The 24,603-nt window shown below is 45.4% G+C and overlaps 1 pseudogene; it reads right to left on the bottom strand.

Moving 5' to 3' along the window:
• Positions 1-9,455: 9,455 nt before the first annotated feature.
• The window catches only part of LOC147981820 (dirigent protein 22 pseudogene), a 41,621-nt pseudogene continuing 26,473 nt past the window's right edge, over positions 9,456-24,603 (bottom strand).

Here is a 24,603-nt window from a genome sequence, read left to right as displayed (position 1 = left end):
ATCCAGCCCTCCACACCGCGGGGTCCTATTCAACCACCCCTCCACCATCTACTGTTCATCCAGCCCTCCACACCATGGGGTCCTGTTCATCTACCCCTCCACGGGCACCCCTCCACCGTCTACTGTTCATTCAGCCCTCCACCACACCACGGGGTCATGTTCATCCAGAGGCAACGCCACCGCTCACTGTTCATCCAAACCCCCCCGCAACGCTCACTGTTCATCCCATCGATCGGCTTCAGTTAGCAGCAGTAGCGAAGGAATCGCTCGATCGAGTTCAGTTAACAACCATCGATCGATCGCTCGGGTTCAGTAACGCGTAGCCTGCAGTGCAATCGCTCGGGTTCAGTTAAAGCCCCAACGCCTCACTCGGGTTCAGTTAGAGCCAACGCCTCGCACACACACGCGCACGTGTACGAGAGAAACGCGCATCGCTCGGCCCCCGACCTCCCACCGTAACCAGGAACTCCTCGAAATTTTCCTCCCCCTCGCTTCTACCATGGTTTTTTCCGTCATGGACGGCCCAAAGAATGTCATGCAGCTGCGTCTCCGGCCCGCCCAGGACGAAAATCCCATTTTCTGTCATGATTTTTTGTCATAGAAGTAGGAGCCCACCACATCTATGATGATACCGGGTTTTGTCACAATTATCGTCATAGAAGTGTCATATGTATGACAGAAAAAAAATTCGTTCGACCCAAAATGTCATGGATGTGTCTTTTTTTGTAGTGTGGCCCTTTTTCTACTAGTGCTCCCCCGCGCCGGCCTCCTCCCCCACCGGCCACCCTCACTTGCGCCGGCTCTGCTCCCCCGCCGGCCACCCTCACCCGTGTCGGCTCTGCTCCCCCGTTGGCCTCCTCCCCACGTCGGCCTCCTCCCCTGCCGGCCTCCTCCACCACCGTGAGGTACTCCTCCTCCCTCCATTTAGTTCATTAGGTTAGGTAACTTAAGTGGATTTAGTTAATTAACTTTGATGTTTTTTAGTTATGGAAGTAGGTTAGGTAACTAATTAAGTAGATGCCAATTTAGGAAGTGGTGTTTAGTTTATAGAAAAATTCTATATAGGTTTTTACTGTTTTTAGTAAGTGTTTAATAGAATTAGTTAGAAAATTAATAGAACTAGTTAAACTAGTTTATTTTTAGTAAGTACTAGTTTATTTTATTTATAGTAAGTGCTTAGTTTAACTAGTTGAATTAATAAAACTAGTTTATTTTTAGTTACAAAATTTAGGTATATGAGATTTGATGATCTAATAAAAGTTTACTATAGAACTAGTTTATTTTTAGTAAGAAAACTAATAGAACTAGTTTATTTTTTTAGTTAAACCAATTATTCCCGCATCGACGTCTTTGATGCCTATCCTGCATCCACGTCGTCGACTCGGCGGAGGAGGCTTGGACTTGGTGAGGAGCCATGTCCGGGACTGGGCTCCGCCGGGCTAGTACTAGGAGGTGCTACCTTCCGGGGGGCGTAGCTTGGTGAGGAGCCAGCCCGTCGTTGACCCGAACCTTCTTTGGTGGCGGTCGAGTGGGCCAGTGATGGTGCGGAGGCTTGAGGACCCCGCGGAGGTGGTACATCACCGTGTCAGCGAGGAGGACGAGCACGTCCGTCGCTACATGGTTGCGTTGGAGGGCATGTTCTCCAATACCTGGGACGTTCTTCAGGGATCTCACTGGAGCTATGATCCTGTGATGGTTCCTTCTCTTTGGGTGTCCACTGCGGTGCCGATACCCGTCGTTCGCTATGGTTTTAGCTGTATTAGTGATGTTATATGTATGATACTATTCGAGATCTATTAGTGATAATATTCGACGATGTACGGACGAAAGAGATGGTTTAGTTTTGCTTATTGAATGAATGCTAATTTGAATACTAATTTACTTTATGATTTGATTTTGCTTATTGAATGCCCAAATTGGAAAACTACTCCATCAAGTTTGAATGCTCATATGATGTAGATATAAACATGAATATCTTGTGTTGCTCAAATAGGATATGTGCTTACCCAAGTGGTCGGCCATGTTTGCAGGTTACACCTCCTATAGTGGCCTATGTTTTGCCGGAGTGTTGATTAATTTTCTTTCTGGCAAATTTCAGGCGCTCGATATGTCCTTATTTAGCAAAGGTCATGCCGGATTTTTTCGTGAATTCTGGCATGACTTGTGCTAAAATATGTAGGAAATATCGAGTGGCCTGGATTTTCTTGAAAAATAATTAAAGACATTTCGGGTTGACTTTAAGTCTGTCGAGGATCCATCACCGAAGGTCGAAAAATCAGTGAGGGAGTGTATCCACCATATATGAGAGAGTACGAAGAAGCCCGACTGTTGTCGTGGGGGTCTTTTTCCTTCTTCTCCTTATGCTAGACCTTTGTTATGCACTAGGGGAAGGAGGAATAACGACCATCACCGACGGTTGAAAAATCAATGAGGGAGTGTATCCACCATATATGAGAGAGGACGAAGAATCCCGACTGTTGTCGTGGGGGTCGTTTCTCCTTCTTCTCCTTGTGCTAGACCTTTGTTATGCACTAGGGGAAGGAGGAGTAACGACCATCAACGATGGTCGCAAATGTCAGAGAAGAATCAGTGAGGGAGAGTCTTCACCATATAGACTCGGTAGACCGATAGTCAACCCGTGATGAATAATAATGATCTAATTTAATTTTTATAGTACATATATTGAATTGTACAAGTTTAATCTTTGAATTATGAACGTAGGAAATGTCGTCATCGGACGACGAAAGTCTCCAGGGGGACCGTAGCTGGTGCAACGACGACCGAGCTCTGTGCGACATGCCTCACCTGGACGAAGATCGGAGCTTCAGCATTAAGCTCCAGGAGACCTTCTATGTTGAAACGGTACGCAGCGATGAAAAGTGTTTTTTCGTAATTAAGCATGACTTCAACTATTTCAAGGTGTAATTTTCGTCTTTTACAATTCGAGTAGCTTATCACATGCCATGCAAAACGCTATGTCTTGGAGAGGATGGATTTTGAATACCATGAAAATTTCGAAACAAAGAAAATTCACCTAAGGACCCATCATGATGTGGATTTTGAAGTAAATCTGTATAATTCTGAGAGCGTAACCCATTTTGGTTACAAAAATTGGGAAGCACTTTGCAAGATGTATGGTTTTTATGAGGGTATGCTTGTCACCATGGATCTTGGTGATCCTGACATCGACCAAGACAATATGGACATTTGGGTCCTTGTTGATACGCTTCCAATTCTACCGCTATGTGAGTTTCTCAAACATAGTTATTAACTAATTTATATTGTTCATTTCAAAATAGTTGACAGCTTATTTTTATTGTTCAAACAATGTGCGGAACATGGTAGACAAAACCTACTACACCGACGGATCTGAGTTAACTTATCAGGAGAAAAATCATCTGGTCGCACTAGTAGAAAATAGGGCTATGGTCCAGGCCGGCTCAGCCCATTAGTCCCGGTTCAGTCTAGAACCGGGACCAATGTGGGCATTGGTCCCAGTTCATGAGCCCAGGGGGCCGGCCGGGCCACGTGGGCCATTGGTCCCGGTTCGTCTGGACCTTTTGGTCCCGGTTGGTGGGACGAACCGGGACCAATGGGCCTCGCTTATAAACCAGTGCCGGCGCCCTTCAGCTAGCGATGTGGGACTAAACTTTTGGGTGCGGGGCAGCACAAGCCTTTGGTCCCGGTTGGTGGCACCAACCGGGACTAAAGGGGGCATTGGTCACGGTTTGTGGCACCAACCGTGACCATTGCCCCCCTTTAGTCCCGGTTGGTGCCACCAACCGGGACCAATGGCCTCCGCTTCCCGCCCTTTGGGCTGCCGAAAAGAGGCCTTTGGTCTCGGTTGGTGGCACCAACCGGGACTAAAGGGGGCATTAGTCCCGGTTTGTGCCACCAACGGGACCAATGCTCCATCTATATAAGCCACACTTGTGAAAAATTTGGTTCAGTTTCTTCGATCCCGCCCCGACGTCGCCGCCAGGCTGCCCCTCTGCTCGCCTCGCCGTCGCCGCCGTTGCCCCTGCCCTGCCCCCGAGTGCGCCCTGCCTCGCCGTCATCGCCGGCCGCCCGTCCACCGCCCCCAAGCACCCCCTGCGCCGCCGAGCCCATCTGCCGCCCCCGAGCACCCCCAGCGCCCCCGAGCCCGTCCGCCGCCGCCGAGCGCGCCCCGCCGTCGCCCTCGCCCTCGCCGACCCCGAGCCCGTCCTCGTCGCCGTCGCCCCCGACGCCGGCCGCCAGCGTCTCCTCCCCGATCCCTCCGGGAGAGGTAGCTACCGCCCCATCCTCCCCCCTTCCTTCCTTCCCTACTCCTTAATTTGCAAAATATTGATATGATGTAGATGTATGTATGTATGTATGTATGAGTTGGGGAGAAAGTTTATAATTTTTGTTCATATATACTGTAGATGTTTGTATGATGAATTTTGATATTTTTTTGTTCATATATAATGTAGATGTATATGTATGTATGGAATGATATCGATGGATGTATGTATATAGAACATTCGTAGAAAATATGACGAATCCGATATGACCAATGTCCCCCTCCGGTTCACTCGGGAACACTAACTATCTCGGAGAAAAAAATGTTATCGGGGAAAAAATGTTATCGGGGTCGAGGGTCGTCGAACATGAGAGGAAGAGGATAAAAAAGAAGAGGAAGAAGAAAAAAAAGAGGAGAAGAAAGAATAGAGGAGCTTCTCCTCTATTCTTTCTTCTCCTCTTTTTTTTCTTCTTCTTCATCTTTTTTTTATCGGGAGGGGTCGACGGTCGCCTAGGGGTCGAGGGTCGAGAGGGGGTCGACGGTCGCCTAGGGGTCGAGGGTCGAGAGGGGGTCTAGGGTCGCCGAGAGGGGAGAGGAAGACGAGGAGAAATAAGTAAGAAGAAGAAAAAAGAAGAAAAAGAAGAGGAGAAGAAGAAAGGAATAGAGGAGAAGAAGAGAAAAATAGAATATATATATTCTATTTTTCTCTTCTTCTCCTCTATTCCTTTCTTCTTCTCCTCTTTTTTTCTTCTTTTTTTTCTTCGACACGTGGGGGGGGGGGGGTCGAGAACGCCGGACATTCATGAGAGAGGCGAGGAAGAAGGGGAAGAAGAGGGAGAAGAAGAGGAGAGGAAGAACAGGAAGTCTTCTCCTCTATTCTTTCTTCTCTTCTTTTTTCTTCTTCTTCTAGTAACCGTCTTAGACTCAAAACGAAAAGATCCCCAGGACTATGCAGACATGACTGAAATCCTCAAGAAGTAAGTTAAATCGATCATTATCCACCATATCAGCAACTTTGTTCATTTCCTGATATCAAGTAATTGTTTTCTTTGTCCGGCAGGGTTTGGAGAAAATTCACCAAAACAGTTCCGGGACTGCCGAAGGAGCTGGAATTTAGACACCCGAAAGTAAGTACTATAGTACCATGTTCCGCACATCTCCTAGTGATTCAAGCGCTAGTTTCATCAATACCATTTAGCATTCTTGCTTATCAGTTTGATTGACCTCTATTTCTTGTAAAGTGGTTGTGGCAGGAACAAGGGAATGATTTCTGTGGATACTACATCTGCGAGTCCATCCGCCACACGACCTGTGAGCGGGGCGGGTACTCTAACGAACAATATCAAGTACGTAAATAACAACATTCACAATTTTATTTTATTACCATCATTTGTGTTGAGTTTCATTCATTCATATATATATGTATTGACCCCCTTCTTCAAATTAGATGTTTCGGAAGCGGGATGAACTCCTAGCACCAGCTCGCATGCGAGCAATTCAAGAGGAATTGGTGGCATTCTTTCTTGACCACGTGATCCCTGAAGACGGAGAATTCTATGTAGACCCTGAGTCCGTATGATTATATTTGTAAGAGATAATTATTGTATATATGTAGCCGGTAGTGTCAGATAGATATACGAGAACTTGTTGTTCGACCAATCTCTCGGAGAAGGAGAGGTGGTCGATATCAGTTCTCTCTGTATGCATATATGTTCATGACGATCTTCTGTTTCCTTCGTTTGCTTACTAGCTAGCCAGCGTGTCTAGTCCTCTCTATACGTATGTATAGTACGTAGCGTCGACCAAGCACGTACATAAGAGAGGACACTTCTCTCTATTAATTATAGCTAGCTAACAATATATGAAACACCTAAATTAACCCCCCAAAACCACCAAACCCCCCCCCCCTTCAAAAAAACAAAAACACCAGCCACAGAAATGCTGACGCGTGGATGCCTATTGGTCCCGGTTGGTGCCACCAACCGGGACCAAAGGGTCTCCTGCCTGGGCTCCGCGCACTGCCCACGTGGAGGCCCATCAGTCCCGGTTCTGGATTGAACCGGGACTAAAGGGTTGGGGCATTAGTACCGACACTTTAGTCCCGGTTCAGGAACCGGGACTAAAGGCCCTTACGAACCGGGACTATAGGCCCTTTTTCTACCAGTGTCGCATTTTGTACTGATCTTGAGAATTACAATATCTATTATAAAACACCTCCACATTATGGTCAATACGTGCCACTAGTGCATGTGCTGAACTACGGTAACATCCATGGAGATGTCATGGTAAGATTTTTTACTATTACGACATCCGTGCATCTTTTGCATAAATTCTTTTAAAACTTAACTACATTGCTAACTACGAAGTTATTACAATGTTTTTCAACAGAAAATCCCGAATGATTGTGTGCCTCATCTGATGCATCAGAATGGTCGCCTTGATGTTTTGAACATACGGCCAGGTCATCCTACGAATCTCACCTGTCCATATCGGATTTCTAAAAGAAATGGAGACATGAAAAATCACATAATGGAAAAAATGTATGGACAGTCGTAAGGAGGTACTTGGAAGCAACATTGTGCGAAACGCAAGAATTGGAAACAGAATAATCTCCATTCTCCATAATGGAGAGTCATGGCCTATCTTATTTTATGCTATTTTACCTAAGAGAAGGTAGTACGTCCTAGTTAATAATACTCATGATCATGTGCTAAGAACAACTAAGTAGGATTAGTTAGATGACTATGATGATGATGTGGTATCAAGTAGAAGTTGTATGATCGATGATGATGAGTATGACTCGTTATTATGATACCAATGATGAGTTATTTATTATTATGATCGATGATGCATGATGCTAAGTTGTTATATGAGCATGATGAGTTATTTTATATATATATATATATCAGTCGATGAAATGAACCTGGATTAGATTCAAGTGGAGCCAACATGTGGTGCATATCGAAAGTACTACTAATCCAAACTAGATCAAGTTTGGATTAGAGTACTATTTTCGACATGCACCACATGTTGTCTCCACTAGAATCTACTACACGTTTATTTCACCCACTGTTATATATAATAACTAATCATGGTCATAAAAGCATATGATGAAAGTATTGTATATAAAACCACACAATGAAAATAAGTTGTATTTTTAAAAATACAGGAAAAGTTAGCAGCAACGCTTTTTAGAACAAGCACTGGTCCAAAGAAAGCGCTACTGCTAACTAGGTATAGCAGTAGCGCTCCCTTTCTAGCGCTACTGCTACTAGTTAGCTGTAGCGCCTTAATGGTAGCGCTGGTACAAGCGCTACTACTAGCTATAAAACAAGCGCTACTACTAGGGTTTTCCCTAGTAGTGCTCCACCACAGTTGAAGGCGGAGTATGCTTACCGGGGTTAAAACCCTGTCTGGTCTAGGCAAGACCGACAAAGGCGACGTCTTTGGGCATTGTCATCTTCCTAGAGTCTCCATTATGGTTGCTCCCTCCTGTCGTGGAAATCCGATCTCTGGATCAGGCAGTGGCGGTGCTACGGCACCGTCCTGGAGCGCACGGTTTCGTTGATTCATATCTTCACCTCTTCGTGGTATCTCACCACAAGGGCACAGGCGACTCCATAGTGATTCTTATTGTCTTCTCTTATAGTCTACGTCGAGTTTGTCAGTGTGGTGTTGTTGTAGCCATTTGGCACCTATGTATCTGGCCCTAGGTGAGTGTGTGTCTCATGTGGTGTGGTGTTGTGGTTTGTATTGGTTTCATTTGTTGGTGGTTGTTGCTTTATCTATAAAGCGGGGAGAAAGCCTTTTTCAGTTGCGGGCAATTACAGACGAAGACGTTTAATATTAGGTAGAAATAAAGATTACTATACTGGAATCCCTAAGCATTTCCCACCTAAAAAAGTAGAATATAGGTTTATTGTTTGAGAAAAAAAAATAGATTATAGGTTTTATTAGGAAAAAATAATCTAGGTTTTTTTAGACAAACATATATAGGTGAAATGGACTATAATGGTCTAGATTTAACAAACAATTTTCAGCCCACGGGAAAGCAGCACCAAGTTAGCTTGTAAAGAACATCTTAGTGAGCTTTAAGGGACAGGAAATCCCACACATATTCAAGAACCTAAAAGAGAAAACAAAGAACAGTGAGGGGAAACAGGGAAAATGGATCGGAGAATATCTTTTTCAGTTAGGTTGGAATGATGGAAAATGTGACTAGAAGGGCTGAGGTTAAATAGATTTAGAAATTTAAATGATTTTTGAATTTCATAAAATACTAGAAAATGCGCATGTAAAATACGAATTCTGAGAAAGATTGTCCGAAAGAAACGCAAATCTTCCCCTAATAATAAAGCACGAAGTGCTTCGGGTCGTCTGTCGCCTCTTTTTACAGAAAACCCCCTGCCTTTTCTGTTAATTAACCCGCAGTCCATCTTTAAGTGGAAACAAATTGTTTTTTCGCATTTTAAAACCCCTGACTTTTATACTAATCAACCCGCTGTTTGTATTTAAGTCAACCGATTTTTTTTGTTTTAACAGAAAACCCCCTAACTATTCGGTTAATCAATTCAAGGTTTATCTAAAACAAAATTATACATATCTTTTAAACCATAAATCCGATTCTAACATGTTATATATGAAATTTGATTAGGAAAATATGTAAAATCTAAATATGATATTATTTTTAGCTGTTAAATATTTCTAAAATATTATTTTTAGTGCAAACTTAATATATAGTGCATGATCCGGTTTTCTTTCGTACCAGCGGCGATCCGAATTGCAAATAAACACCCATTAGAACCAGATTGAGATAAAAGAAAGCATTGATAATAACACATGCAAACATCTAAAAAACCTCGCGAGGAAAACAACATGTTTCTCATCTTATTCTGCGCGATTGTGTGTGTGTGTGAGAGAGAGAGACGCCTTAGGACTGACCATATTGAAACGTGTTTTCATTGTGTGAGCACTGAGGCTACTGTCGGCAACACAAATGTGATGCCAAGTGAAAATAAAGGATGTGAACCTATTAGGATCTTAAGTCATGATTATTGGGCTAAGAGTGTGTGTTATATTCTTTCCGGTTGCAACGCACGGGCTCTTTTGCTTGTAAATAAATATATAACTACAGCTTGGGTATAAAGCTCTTACTCATGGTATATTTAAGTACCGTGGGCTATGGCCGAGACTAGTGCCTGATGAATATGTTGTACTCGACAGTGGCGTCGTCGGCCTTGAGAACTATGGTGTGCGTCCTTGCCTGCGCGTACCCGTGAGCCCACCTGAAGATGCCGGTACCGCCGACGACAGTCATCTCACGGGCCTTGGTGAACGCGACATTGCGACCAATAATGACGACACTGCGGCCATTGTACTTCCCGGCGGTGAAGACAAAGTTCATGTGCATGAGCATCACTAGCTTTTTTTTTCTTTTGAGGCAAATGAGCATCACTAGCTGGTCCTTGCCGACGGCGAGATATGTGCCCATGAGCCTGATGAGTTGAGGCTGGGCCTCTCGGTGAGCAGGTTGTCGATGACCACCACAACGCCGAAGGCTATTTTGAGGTGTTGGTCGTGGCCGCGCACGTTACCAGCGCCTACGTTAGTCCGCTCATCACGTCGTGCCAATACACCTTAAAGTGTGTCTCCTTCTCGGATGACGCGGTCTGTGGCTGCATGATGGCCAAGGCGAGGAGGACCAAGAGCGCCGCAGAGGCTATGGTTTTTCTTCTGAGTAGTCGGTGCTTTGCTGCTGTGATGCGTGTGTGGGCTTGGCTGTAGTATGTGCCTTGCGTAGGCTACTACTTTCTCCGTCCTAAAATAAGTGACTCAAATTTATACTAACTTTCGTCTTTAAATAAGTGACTCAACTTTATACTAATTTTAATACAAAGTTAGTATAAAATTGAGTCACTTATTTTGACATGGAGGAAGTATTTATTATGCGTTTGGCCGCGGAAGCAAGTATGTGTACGTGCGTTACGACGGAAAATTCATCTCTGCACCCGAGCTCTATGCACCCCGCTGATGAAAAAAATCAAACAAATAGTAGAAAAATTCAAAAAACTCCAATTTTTTGTGCGGGAGATAATTTGTTAGGTGAGGTCCGCTCCAATTTTAAAATTATTTGGACATCTGAGAAGCTTTCAGCAAAAAAGACAAATTAAGGGTCTGTAAAAATGTTTAATGTTCATGTACTGTTTTCATCCGATTTGTCTTTTTTTGCTGTGAGCTGCTCAGAAGTCCAAATGACTTGAAATTTGAAGCGGGCCTCACGCATCACATTTTCTACCACGCAAAGATAATTGGAATTTTTTGAATTTGATTTGAATATTTACTGAATTTTTTCTAACCGGGTGCAGATGAGCCTGGACACTGGAAACACCCTACTCCATTACGAGTCGCATTTACACTTCAGCAAGGGATTTATGCACGGCGTGTTGTTTCAATTCAGCAAGAGATAGGGACTTGCAATAGGGGAGGAAGTAGATGTAGTACAACGGCCCATCTCCAATAGTGACCAACCACCGTCCTCGTGGTGCGTAACTTTCAAGCAAGCAAGCGACGTGGTGCTTTCATTTCCTGTTAGCACTTTAAAATTTTACTATACGGTGAACAAAGCCTCCCATGCACCGGAGCTAGCTAGCACAAGGTGAAAATGGCCTGCACCATCCACACCTACGACGATGGCCGCTTGAGCACCCTACTTGAGGACCCTAAGAGCAACTATAGCGGACCCCGCAAAACATCGGCCCGCAAAACGCGTTTGCAGTTCATGCAAAATTGATTTTGCGGGTCGGCGCGGGCTGGCACAGATGTAGACCCCCAAACGGATCCGTAAATAAGTATATTCGCGGAATATGTTTTTTTACGAGTCGGCTATACGGGTTCTGTTCGGACACCACCGTGACGACCCGCAAACAGATAAATTGCAAATTTTGCATTTGACATAGGATTTCACAAACAAGTTCAAATTCAAATGACATAAACAGTTTTACGCTCAAATAGAAGCCAAGTTCATTACAGCTAACGCAAAAAAGGGCCCTGCAAAAGGTTTGCGCCCATTTCCGGCATCATCTGGATCGATCTTCACTCGCGCCATCGAGTCCACCTTGGATTTCATCGGCGCCACCGAATCCACCTCCGGCACTTGTTCCAACTTCCGCATCGAAATCATCCACATTGCCACCATATGGAGCGGAGAAAACATCACCGGAGCTGTAGCACGGACCGGCCAACGCCACCATTCTTCTCTTCAAGATTTCTCTCCTTGCCATATCATGCCATGTTTTGGTGAGGTCGTCCATGTCATTGCGATTCATTGACATGATCTTGTTCTCTTCGGCGAGCAACATGGACATAGATTTGTTTTCGGCGGCGCGTGCTCTTCTCTCCTCGATGGCAGCTTTGCGCAACCCCTCTTCCTTGAGCAACTGCCACTTTTCTTGCTTCTCCTTCACCTTCTTCTCGGCCAACTCTTTCTTGATCTCCAACGATTTCAACAACATCGACTCGTTGGATTGCAACATGGCATCAATCTGAAGTTGTACCTGTTTGGCGGCTGGAGGTGGGAGATGGCTCCGGAGAAATCCCAGGCCAGCAGTGCTGGTCACGACGGCGGCGACGCCCGAGGGCGCCGTACCCTTCTTGTAGGCGCCGTCCAGGTTGCCTCCTTCCCCTCTTCCTTCCACCCAGCTCGTATGCCGGGCGAAAGCCCAAATCCTTGCCGGATCGAGCGACAGCGGCGCTCCGGACGTCGTCACCCTTTTGGGGGTGTCGTTTGTGGTGAGCTTGGGGTGGATGTGATGCTTTGGTTGCTTGGCGGTGGATTGGTCTTCAGCAGCCCTGACGGTCTTGGCGGAGCGGTGCTTCATCCTACTCATTGATGGCGGCGTATCTCGGCGGCGCGGCGCAGTGGAGATTCGGCGTCCGATGTGTGGCGATGGACTCGCGCAGGAGGGCGAAGTTGTCTGGTGTCGTGGTGACGTCGATGGCTGAGTGGCCACACAAGGTAAAAGCCTCAATTTGATCTGAAGACGGACCTGTGGAAGATGGCGGCGACGACACGAGTGCGTCTGACCGGATTGTGCCCCAGACCCGGTATGTGGCTCGGCTGGGGCTTCGGAATGTGTTTCGGCTTCCGGCTTTTGATGTTAGGCTTAGGTGAGTGGTCTGGGTAGTGGCCCAGCTAGAACCCCTTCATCATTTTGGATAGGAGTAGCGGCATATGTTGCCAAGATGGTGGATTCAGGCACATTGTTGTAATATTTTGTAAGGTCCTCGAGAATAATCAATAAAGTGGCCATATGCATCTCCCAGATGCAGAGACCGGGGGTCATCCTCCTTTTCTAAAAAAAACATGGCATCAATCTTCTCCCTCAAGCTTGATGCTTCTTGTTCTCTCTTCATCTTCTCTTGTTGGTCTTCTTGTCACCATCGGGCTTGTGCAAATTTCTTGGGCCATCATCATCCTCATCTTCATCCATGTTTGTAAGTGAGTCTCTCTTTGGTGGGGATTCTTTGTCGATCAACTTCCACTTCTCGCACTTTTGGAGTAACTCCCAACAATGCTCTAGTTTGAAAAATTTGCCTTCTGAAGCTTTCATGTCCTTGTATCTATGTTGAGGAATCTTGTCCTACACAATGTGAACAAAGTGATTCAATCATTTCTCATGATGCAATATGATGATGCACAATTTGAACAAAGGCAAAACAAACTCACATAGTCGGACTCCACGGTGCCACTTGAAGGTGCATTGCGTACTTGCTCCAAGCAAGATGCCCAAGGCTGCACATAGGCTTGATGTTCTCCCAACGCCCTTGAAGCGACCGAAATGTGCGTGGAGTCCTATTGGGATACTTTGCCATAATGCGGAAGTATTGATCTTCGATCATTTGCCAATATCTCTTGGAAGTTTGAGATGTACCCGTGCATGCATCAAGAGACACCGCACTCCATGCTTGAATCAAAGCTTGATCTTCCAAGATCGTGTAGTTCTTCGATCTAATGCTTTTCCCTGTTTTTGCTTGCGATTGCTCAAACGCTTCCGCTTCGATCTCCTCCAATTCGTTCGCACAACCATGATCACCCACGCCGCCCTCCGTTTCATTGTACTCGAATGGTTCGAAAGGGGCTTGATAAATGTCAACCGTGTTCGTGTCCAACAAGTTCAGAACTCGGTTGTTGCATTGTTCGAACCACCGCTATAGCGAACGATAACAAGTCACGCGCTATCGAGAATAATGGTGAAAAATGAAAGGGAATCACCAAGATCGAAGGCGCATACCTTCCGGCCATTTCGTCGAACACCTCGCTCGCGGGGGGAGTGGCACCGTTGAACGGCATCGCCGGAGCACCTCCCTGCGGCGGGATGGAGCGAGAGGTTGAAGAAGATGACTTCTTTGAAGCCGGAACCTTCCTCCGCTTTACGCCCGCGACCTTGCTGACCTTCTCCGCCGCCGGCCGGGATCGCGCTGCCGCGTTGGCGCCCGGAGCGCGGGCCATCGCGGCGGGGGCGGCCGGATTCCCTCCCTGCATGACCACGTTGCCCTGCCGCTTGTGGGCAGGCACGGCGTGGGCTTGGGCAACGGCGGCGGGGCCAACATGGCCGGCCACGAGATCCGCCCGAGCGGAAGGGACGTGCTCGACCTCGACGGTGACGGGGGACAGCAGGGGGTCGTCCATGGCGGCGACAGACGGCCGGGGAGGAGCAGCCGGAGCTTGCAGACTGGGGGCAATGGTGGCGGAGGGTGCGGGGAGCGGGAAGGGCCGCGCGAAAATGTCCCTCCCGCCAAATCTTGCGCGGGATAGGGGTTGAGCTCGGGTCGGCCTCCCAGCCCGTGAAGATAGAGGTTGGGAGAGAAGATTTGCCGCGCCCCGCAAAAGTATTTGCGGGTCGGGACGGGATGCGGGGTCTGCTTGTGCAGATTTTCTGACTCCGAACCGCAATTTGACGATTATTTTATGGACCGGGGCGTTTTGCGGGGTCTGTTAGAGTTGCTGTAAGAACCGTGAGGGCAATGATGGCATGATCCTTTCTCGGGTCTCCTCCTGCAAGGCGGTGGCCGCGGTAGCTCGTACGGTTACGGGTCCTCGTTCCTCTCGTGCACGAGCTCTGCCTCTAACATGACGAGATTGACGGTGAAAACTCTCAAGTATTCCACTGCAGCGTCATGAAAATGCGATTCTTGTCAGAGGTATTTGTACTTGCACCCCGGCAGCCCTATGGCTGTGCGAAGAATGAGAGCGTGAGGTTGTCACTGTTCAAGGGATCGATGCGCATGGCAATAGTTGTCACCTCCCATGTGGTGCATGCCTGCCATATTTTGCGACAACAATTTGATATGCAACAATAATTTCAAAACGAAAAAGGATTACTACGTTACTCTAGTTTTCGAACCTAATAGTTGCACAAGTTAAGCATATTAAGATATACGAAAAGATAAAACCATGTAATTAAACTAGGAGTTACACATCTGATATACAAAAGTTGTTCATAAAAATGACTATTATGTACTCAAGGTTTGTAAACGCAGAACATAAATTCAGAAAATAAAAAGTATATATTAATAAGAAGAACAAAAGTTATTTTTCTCACAAAAGAAGAACAACTACTGTGTAACTTTGACAGTCTGACTTTTGCAAGTAGTAGTTACACATTTTGTCTACAAAAGTTATCTAAAAAACAAACCTAAATGACTAAGTTATCGAACAAACATAAGTCAATTGGTGTTCATAAAAATGACTAATATGTTAATCTAGTTTTGTAAACGCACAAAAATTCAGAAAAAAGAGGAATATATTAATTCAGTTTTCAAACTACAACTTATACACATATCAAGGACAAAATTTATTTTTCCCACAAAAGGAGAACACAAGTTCATCGAGAAGAATGACTACAGTATAGCTCTGACTTTTGCAACTGGGAAGCTACATATTTGTCCTACCAAAGTTATCTAAAAAAACCTATGTAGAACTGGTTTAAATAAAAACATAAAAATGGTGAAAAAAAACCTGCTGGAACCTTCCCCAAAATAAGGCAGAAGGTTGGAAAAGATTCCGAAAACTGGTGTATACATCCTCTGTCAGTTTGCTTGGGCGAGGTTACTAGTAGCGCGTAGTGGGTGATCATGACGATATATATGCTAGCACAGAGAGCAACACATACCATTTTTCAGATCATAATGATTAAGATTTAACAATCTTTGGTCATCCCATGCGAGAGCAGCGGTAGCAAGTTAGCCTTTTGAGGAAAACAAAATTTATTGGGCTTTCAGGGACAGGAAAGGCCTAAAATGGTTAAAAAATTAGAAAATTGAGAAAATTGTGGGGAAAGGTGATGGGCTAAGTTCTTTTCCAGCTAGGTTTCCCGGGAAGGAAATGTGACTAGACGGTCTTGGTTTAAAGCCAACATATATTTTAAAAATAGAATACTTTTGAAGTCGATATAACACTAGAATATGTATAAGGTAAGAAAATAGAAGTAACTATAATTTTTTTTAAAGTTTGGAGTTTATAACTCAGGATGCAAAATACAAAAATCAATGGGAGACAACCTGTGTTGCACAAGTGCAGGCTAATAGGGGCAAACTCGGGGTGTGGTTCATCCAACACAACTGTAATTATTGAAGAAAAAGATAAGATTAAGCCTCAAGGGGACACAGCTATTCTGAGCTCAAGCTCAAATGAGCATGCATGAATAGTAAATTGTAAAAAATTCAGAAAATCCTGAATTTTTTTCACGTGAAACATTGACAAAATTTCTGAGTGCGTGCAACATTTCATCAGGAAATCACATTTGCGGAAGTGGTGGCAAAAAGAAATCGATGCTCCAAAAAATGCCATTTTCAAAAGCATTTTGAAGTGATGTTTTTGTTGCGACTTCCACGATTGTCATTTCAAAGTGAAAATTTACAGGCTCTTTATTTTTTGTTAAAGTTTATCACAAAAAAATCAGAACTTTTCCTAAATTTGTTTTCATTTTTTTTCTGAATTTACTGTCACTAGTAGAAAAAGGGTCAAATGTGAAGCACATTAGTGCCGGTTTGAATTCGAGCCGGCACTAATGTGACCATTAGTGCCGGTTCCAACGGCTAGACGGGCGGACATCATTAGTACCAGTTCGTGGGCAACCTTTAGTACCGGTTCATGCCACGAACCGGTACTAATGAGGCCAGTGCGGCTGTGGTCAGGTTGGGGCCCCCAGGAAGACCTTTAGTACCGGTTCCTGGCATGAACTGGTACTAGAGTTTCTTAGTAAGCTGATTTTTAGTCCCACCTCGCCAAGAGAGAGGCAGTATGAGCGGTTTATAAGCCGTGAGTGCAGAGGCAATGATGAAGAGGCGCAATGCTCACCTGCATGTTGATTGGCTTCAAGCCTTTCGGAATAGCATAGATTGCACTGAGCTATGTGCAGTGCAGTCTACACTATTCCGAAAGGCTTGAAGCACATTAACCAGCATTGCATCTCTTTTTTATTTTTAATAACTTATTTGAACTTCGGACTTCTTGTGTTCAGTATGCAGTATTCAAAGCGATGTCATCAATTTCCAACATGATCTGACATCATTTGCTGTTTTTCAGTCATTTACCGAATTGTTTAAAGAGCTAAATGACCGAGAAATTGAAAATCACTACAAAATAAACTCTGAAAATGTTGAAATTTAGCATGGTATCATCATTTCACCCGCATAGCATGTGCGAAAGAGTAGAGAGGGTCACGGCAAAAACTGGACGCACTTCGTGTACAAACTGGACAATCTCTTTCCGAGTATCAGGGTTACGGACGAGAACTCATCTGTTACACGGGCACTTCAATGTTTTTTAAACTTATTTGAACTCCGGACTTCTTTTGTGTTCAGTATGCAGCATTCAAAGCGACGTCATCGATTTCCAACATGTTCTGACATCATTTTTTGTTTTTCAGTCATTTACCTAATTGTTTAGAGAGCTAAATGACCGTGAAATTGAAAATCACTACAAAATAAACTCTGAAAATGTTGAAACTTGCAATGGTATTATCATTTCACCCGCATAGCATGCGCGAAAGAGTAGAGAGGGTCACAAAGAAACTAAATACAGATAAAAAACTACTCAGAAATAAATAGAAGAAAATAAATAAAGCAGAAAAGAAAAAACTATATAAAAAATTACTCAAAAATAAATAGAAGAAAATAAATAATGCAGAAAAGAAAAAACTATATAAAAAATTACTCAAAAATAAATAGAAGAAAATAAATAATGCAGAAAAGAAAAAACTATATAAAAAATTTGTTAAGGCGCTGCCCAGTGGGCCTGCCTGAAAGTGCGTTATATCGATTAGAGGGGGGGTGAATAGGCGATTTTTATGAAAGTCTTCAAAACGTGAGAGTTGTGAAGACAAGCAGTGAAGATCATGCCTATTACTATGCAGCGGAAGTTAGATTACACTAGGCCAGCCATGGTCATGTATTCAATAGAGTGAGAGCGCAATGACAAACAGCTTCAGTGTAATAAGGATCAGGTAGGAAAAAGTTATGAAGCCGAACAGATCATACATTCATGTTGTGAAGACAAAAGATAAAGCAAGCATGCGATGGCTTCACAATGAATAACTGTAATTGAAAGGAAGTGAAGATGAAACCAGTGACACGTTGAAGACAATGATTTGTTGGACCAGTTCCAGTTGCTGTGACAACTGTACGTCTGGTTGGAGCGGCTAGGTATTTAAACCAAAGGACACACAGTCCCGGACACCCAGTCGAGGACACTTAGTCCAAGACACCCAGTCCTCACCGTTTTCTCCTTGAGCTAAGGTCACACAGACCTCGCCCAATCACTCAGGTAAGTCTTCAAGGTAGACTCCCAAACCTTCACAGACTTCGTTCACTGGCAATCCACAATTTCTCTTGGATGCTCAGAACGCGACGCCTAACCGTCTGGAGGATGCACAGTCCTCAAGTGTAATAAGTCTTCAAATCACACAGACACGAAGACTTAAGTGATGCCCAATTTACTCTGGCTCTGGGTGGTTAGGGCTTTTCTCCTCACTAGGAATTTTTCTTTCAAAGGCTTCGAGGTGGGTTGCTCTCAAACGACAAAAGCCGTGCACTGAAATCTGAGCAGCCAACCGTTTATGGTTGTGGGGGGTGGACTATCTATAGCCACTTGGCAACCCGACCTGATCTGTCCGAAATGACCCTGGGTCACTAAGGAACTGACACGTGTACCAACGGTCGAATTTTGAACTCACACGGCAACTTTACTTGGGCTACAAGTAAAGCTGACTTGTCTGACTCTGGACAAGATTTTCTCTCAAAGTCTTCGCTCGAAGACATAGGATTTGAATTAGGCATCACTTCAGTCATTCTGACTGGTTCTCTTGGACCCCACTTAACAGTACGGTGGTTCCTACGACACAACATAAATGAAATGAAACTACGAAGGATCTAAATCTTCGAGTTCCATAAGCTTCATAGGGAGTCTTCAAATGTCATTGTCTTCAATATGAATATCTTCATAAACCACCATTGTCTTCAATGTCTTCGTACATTTTTAGGGGTCATCTCTGGTAATAAAACTGAATCAATGAGGGACTTCTACCTGTGTTTTCCTGCAATTCTCACAAACACGTTAGTCCCTCAACTAGGTTTGTCGTCAATACTCCAAAACCAACTAGGGGTGGCACTAGATGCACTTACAATCTCCCCATTTTTGGTGATTGATGACAAACTAGTTGAAGTTTTCAACGGGGAACATAATTTGTGAAATAGTAAAGGAATTTGTCTTCATAAGTTGCAAGGGCTCCCCCTGAAGATGTGCATATAAGTAATTTGCCTTTTGAATGCAAATGCACATGGCAGGTTGTACTTGTGGAGATCCACTTCAACTTATGATGACAATCCACTATGCATTTGAAAGTATATGAAGATAATGACATGCATAATTGAAAATGGACGTCTGCAGTAAGAGATGAGTGCGGAATTTATCGTCGCACATGCGGAATTTATCTTCGCATAACGGAGTGACAAGCAGGTAGCAGACGGCCATCAAGGCTAAGTGTTACAACTCAAAGAAGCAAATGTAGCAAAAACGGGAGTTGTAAGCACGAAGCAAAATGTAGCAAAATATAGAGGCACCCGCCAAAAGTGACCCGCTTGAAGACTATAAACATCATGCTTCTCCCCCTTTTGTCAGTGATGACCAAAAAGGTTTGAAGACATAGAGTTTTCTACGCGTTCCCAGGCACAGCAGGGTCGGTGGAGTTGTTTAGTGGCGGTGCAGATGAGCTTGGTGCAGATTCGACGTGTGTTGAAGCAGATGGAGATGATGTCGCGTCGTCGTCTTCTTCAATAATCCGGGCAGACACGGTGGCAGCAGAAGAAGAGAATTCTGACTCTTCAAGTGATGGTGTGCTTCGCATCACAGCTCTTCTTGGAGGCGTGGAGTCAAATTGGAATCTCTCTCTGAAGCCATTCTCTTGCAGTTCAGCTTCATTGCTCATCATGGTGAGGCCTTTCCAAGTGCGGCGACAGGTCTCGTGTGCGACAAACGCATTCTTGGTTGCCAGATTTCTGATGCGATTGACGTCTTGCATGATGCTTCTCATCTGCCGTTTGAGCCAGTCGTGATGCCTATCTTGCTTTTGGTGAAGAGCCACAAGAAGCTCTCGGTCATTGAGTGCTCGAACGCACTTCTTGGGTCTCTTGGCAGCTGTGCTGTCAGTGGCTTCAGTTGATGCAGGGGCACGTGTGGTGCCAGCCATTGGATACACTCGAGAGAGAGCTTCAACACCTTCAATATTTTGAGTGAAGCTCTGGTGTTCTGCATTTTGAAGACTTAATGGTTGCTTGCCAGGCTCTGGATATATTGCTTCAGCAGATTTGTCCACATCTGGCAAAAATATCCTATGGTTGTGGGCTGAGGGTTGATAGGAGATTGCAGAGTGAAGCTTGATCAGCCTCATAACCCAAGGAGCATAGAACTTTAATCCAAACAGTTCTGAGGCAGACGCTGCAAAGTGACGGATGAAGAGATCCTGTGCATTGAAGCATTTGCCATGTAGAATGCAGAAGATGAGAGTCTTCATTGCACCATCAATTGTAGCATATCGAGAGTGTCCCTTTACAGGCCATAGAGTCCGCCTTATGATATGATATATTGTTCTGGGCAGGTACTCTAAGTCTTCAACGAAGAACCTAGTTGGATAGGGTGCATTCGGAGGCAGTGGCTTCATCATTGAGAGCATCTGACTCATATCTGGCTCAGGACGCTGAAATATGCTCTCAATTGCTTCAGCATGGAGTTGGCACCCTTCTTCAAAGAATTCGCCAGGAGTGGGAAGGCCGGTAAGCTCAATTAGGTCGAAAGCATTGGCTTCATGATGGATATTGCCTGTCATCCACTCCAGAATCCATGTCTTCGGATCTCTGTTATAGCCTTTGATATGCACAGTGGCATAGAACTGGAGCAAAAGCTCTTCGTTCCAGTGCTCTTCATCAGTGATAAATGGCAGCAAACCTACTTGTTTGAAGCAATCCAGTGCTTCTTCCAGACCAGGCAGACCAGCAACAGCTTCAACCTCAAGGCGCTTGTGAGGAAAGATGCGGCCTTGGTTGTATAGGATGCATGAATAATAGCTGCGCTGTTGATGGCTCCAGAACCTATCTGATACAATCCGTTCCCTTGAATAAGGGTTCTTGGAGCGGTCAAAAAACGTGTTATCTGCCCTGAAGCCGTTGATGTTGAAGGAACCAGGAGCTGATGCAGGACCTGGGAACCTTGGCAGTCGTGGGATCGGCTTCTGGACCTGGGGTCTGTACGCAATATGATAGTTGAATTGTGGTCCTGCAGCAGACTCAGGCACAGAATGTTCAGGAGCAGTAGCTTCATTGTCTTCTGAAGCTATTGTTGGGTTGGGCTCCACATTTGCTTCGGCGTTGTTTGTGGCAGCCTCAACATTTGCAGACTCAGGCACGTTCTCCTGGAGAACTGCTTCTTGTTGGTGTGGGGAAGTTGGAGCTTGTGGTATCTCTGCATGTTCTTCGGCTGATGCAGCCAGAATGTCGTCAGCAGCCTGAGCCCTTGGCCCTTTGCGAAGCCTACGGAATTTGGGCGACGCTTGTGGAGTTGCAGTGGGCTGTGGCTCATCTTCCTCCTGTGGGCGATCTGCCCACGATGCATCTTGTGTGATTGGCGTCAATGGACGACCAATACTGATCAGTTCGCTTGTCTCAAGCTGAGGAAGGGCTACATCACCTTGCACATTGTCTTGGAGACCAATGTCTTCAGCAGCGTTGGGTTCGTCTGCTGGAATGTCTTCAGTGTTGGGTTCATGCACAGTCAACTGACGATCTGTGTCAGGATAGCGGACGCAGAGGGGTTCAACTATCAGGGGCTCTGTGGGAGCAGCCCGAGATTTCTTGGTCTTGCGCTTCTTGATGATGGGTTCAGAAGGAGAGGCTTCAGAATGTTTTCTCTTCTTAGCTTCAGCCTCTGCAGTCCGTGTCTTCTTGTGCTGTGAGGCGGTTGATCGACTCTTTGGCTTCGAGCCAGCCGTTGCAGCGGGGAAGACAATCGGAGCAGTTTCTGACCTTGGCGCTTCAGGTTCAGGCACAGCCGCCTTCTTTTTCTTCTTCGCGGCCATCCTGGGGTCAATGCCGGGATGCCCAAGTGCCTTGCGCTTCTCTGCCTCATTGTAGGCTTGCACGCAGCGATCAGCCAAAGTCTTCATGCGTTCTCGCGAGCCTTGAGCTTCGGCACGCGTCTTCAGGAAGTTCTCTTTCAGCTCGTGCAACATGATCTTGAAGTTTCTCACTTCTTGCACACTGAGCTTGGCCACGTGCTTCTTGAACTGAGCCTTTTCATGATCAATTTTCTGCTTCAGTTCTACAATTCGCTGGGCTATTGCAAGTTCTGAAGCAATTGCACCGTGAAAGGCAATGCTGAGGCCTATTGGTAGCTGCAGATCATTGAAGCTTATGTCTGGTGTGTCAAACCATTCATCGATGAAGTTGTGGATGATGGCGACATCAAACAGAGGCAGATTGTTGAAGATTTCAGCCTCCTCCTTGCTCTTGATGAGCTGCTCAAGAGCATCATCTCCAAGATCTTCATCGCTTGAGAGATCAATGGCTTCGCAGCGCAGAATGTCAGCAGCTGTGAGCTCTTTGCCTGTGTGTGGCTGAGGCTTCTTGGCTTCTTGGGGCTTGGACACTCGTGTTAAGCCTTCTGACTGCACACTGGCTTCAGGAGGTGCAGTTGCTAAAGGCTTCACTCTTGCGATCTTGGGAGAAGCGGCTAGCTTTGAAGCTTTTGGCTTCTTCTGCTTCGGCTTCGGCGCAGCAGGGGCGTCATCTGACTCAGTATCTGCTGGAGGGTCATTCATAGCAGTCCCTTGGACTAGGATGCAAGTGATGAGGCCTGCAAGATTGGCATACGGCCCGATGATATTGGGATCGGCGTTGCGTGTGCCATCTGCCCTTGGTGAGGAGGGACCAGGGTTGAAGTCAAGCCCAAATTTCTTCTTATTTATCTTCGCTGACTGTTGTGCAAACTGAAAGTTGCGCTTGAAGAGATTATCATCGCGGCACCAGAGAAGTGATGACGGATGTGCTTCAGCTGGCTGTGGTCCTCTCACCATGCATGGATAGAAGCCTTGAGCAATGGCTTCGACTCTGGACCTGGGTACGAGATTTTTGTATAGTACGTCTCCCCACGGTCTCTTGATGGCGCACTTCTCCGCATATTCCTGAGTGACGAAGCGGTAGTGGAACCATTGCTCTGCCCAATATCTTCGAATTCATTGGATTCGTGTTTTGCGCTGACCATAGCTTTCTTCAGGATCAGTTTTGTACATCTCTGCCAATTCATCAGGCAGATCTTTGGACGTTTCACCACGTCGCTGTCTGCCTCCCTTCCTTGCTGCTGTTTCTGAAGCCATGAATAACTTGGAAGGCTTCAAGATGTTCAAAGGCTTCAGAGACTTCCTTTTGCAAGAACTGGCTTCAGGAGAGTTGATGTGATGCTGCAAGTACTCTGCAAATGAATGCAGACTATGAGAACCAAAGGATTCTCCCACGGACATGTACCTGTGACAGCATTAAGGTGCGAGGGAAGGGGAAGAGGTCATATGCATTCTCAGAAGATTTTGAAGATAAATCGGTTTAGAAGACATAGACCTCATTGTGCGAAGACATTCACTCACAGATAAGAAGTTGGTTCCAGATTTGTACGAACCCACAGATCAGTACAAGTGAGGAATCTAACTACCTTATGAAGCACAAGTGAATATACTAGGCATGGCATGAGATGTAGCGAGATAACTAACTGATGTGAAGAGAAACTCCTTATGGCAGAAAGTGACTGAACTATGGGATCAAAAGAGGCTGTAAAAAGAGGTTTTATTTACCACACTTGGAACTGCTAGATGAAGTGAGAGTTGAGGCCGAGCAGTTCGATCCTCCGTGCCCTAACTTAGCGACGGAAGACACCTACGGCGACGGTGGAGAGAGCGATGTCCGCTGTCGACGTGAAAACGGCGTCGGAGAGGTTGCGGCAGTGAAGCGCTTCGTCGCCGGCGTCGTCGAGTGCTAGCGGTGGCGCTAGGGTTCGTGCGAGGGTGGAAGAAGAAGATAATGACCGCAGTGAATCGTGTATTTATAGGGATAGAGGCGGCACTGCGCTATTACGCAGGTACCCCTGGCGGTTCGCATTTGAGGCACGCGTGGCCAGTTAGAGGAAGATTGGGATTTGTTCCACGTCCCACGCACGCCTAAATTGTCGGGCAGTCGTTCCTGCTTCTCCGGATCTTATGTGGAGGAATGAGCATTAAAAACGGACTTTTATGGTTGTCACTATGTCTTCAGCTGACAAGGACATAGTGAAGACATTTGACAGTTTCAACAGAATGCATATGACTTGGAGAGATAGAGTTTGAGGTAGAAAGCATAGAGAGGTTAGGGTCCGATCACATTCACTTAGTTCAAAAGATTCAACCAAGAAGACATAGCTATAAGTGAATGCTGTAGAGGATAGAACATCAGTACATATATATCCATATAATCAACGCAGTGAAGATAATCATGAAGACATACTGAGAATGAAGCCAAACCAATTGTGAAGACATTGAGAGGTAACGCCATGAGAGAAACACTTCAAAATGGAACGTTTGGTGGTGGCGTTACCCACCGTATAGGAAGTATTAGACCCAGACACGGCGCACAATTATCGTGGCGCTCCGAAGTCAAATTCCACATTAATGTATTCACACTTAGAATGTATGTCTTCATTGTTTGAAGATATACGCTACTCCGTGTGTTGCACATCTAAGTCATCAATATGCTTAAGTGTTAGGATG

Source organism: Triticum urartu, chromosome 3A, assembly GCF_056163025.1.
Source record: "Triticum urartu cultivar PI428250 chromosome 3A, HENAU_Tu73, whole genome shotgun sequence".
NCBI classification, from domain to species: Eukaryota; Viridiplantae; Streptophyta; class Magnoliopsida; order Poales; family Poaceae; genus Triticum; species Triticum urartu.
Note: the sequence above shows the minus strand (reverse complement) of the source record. Positions and strands in the feature narration are given on the sequence as shown.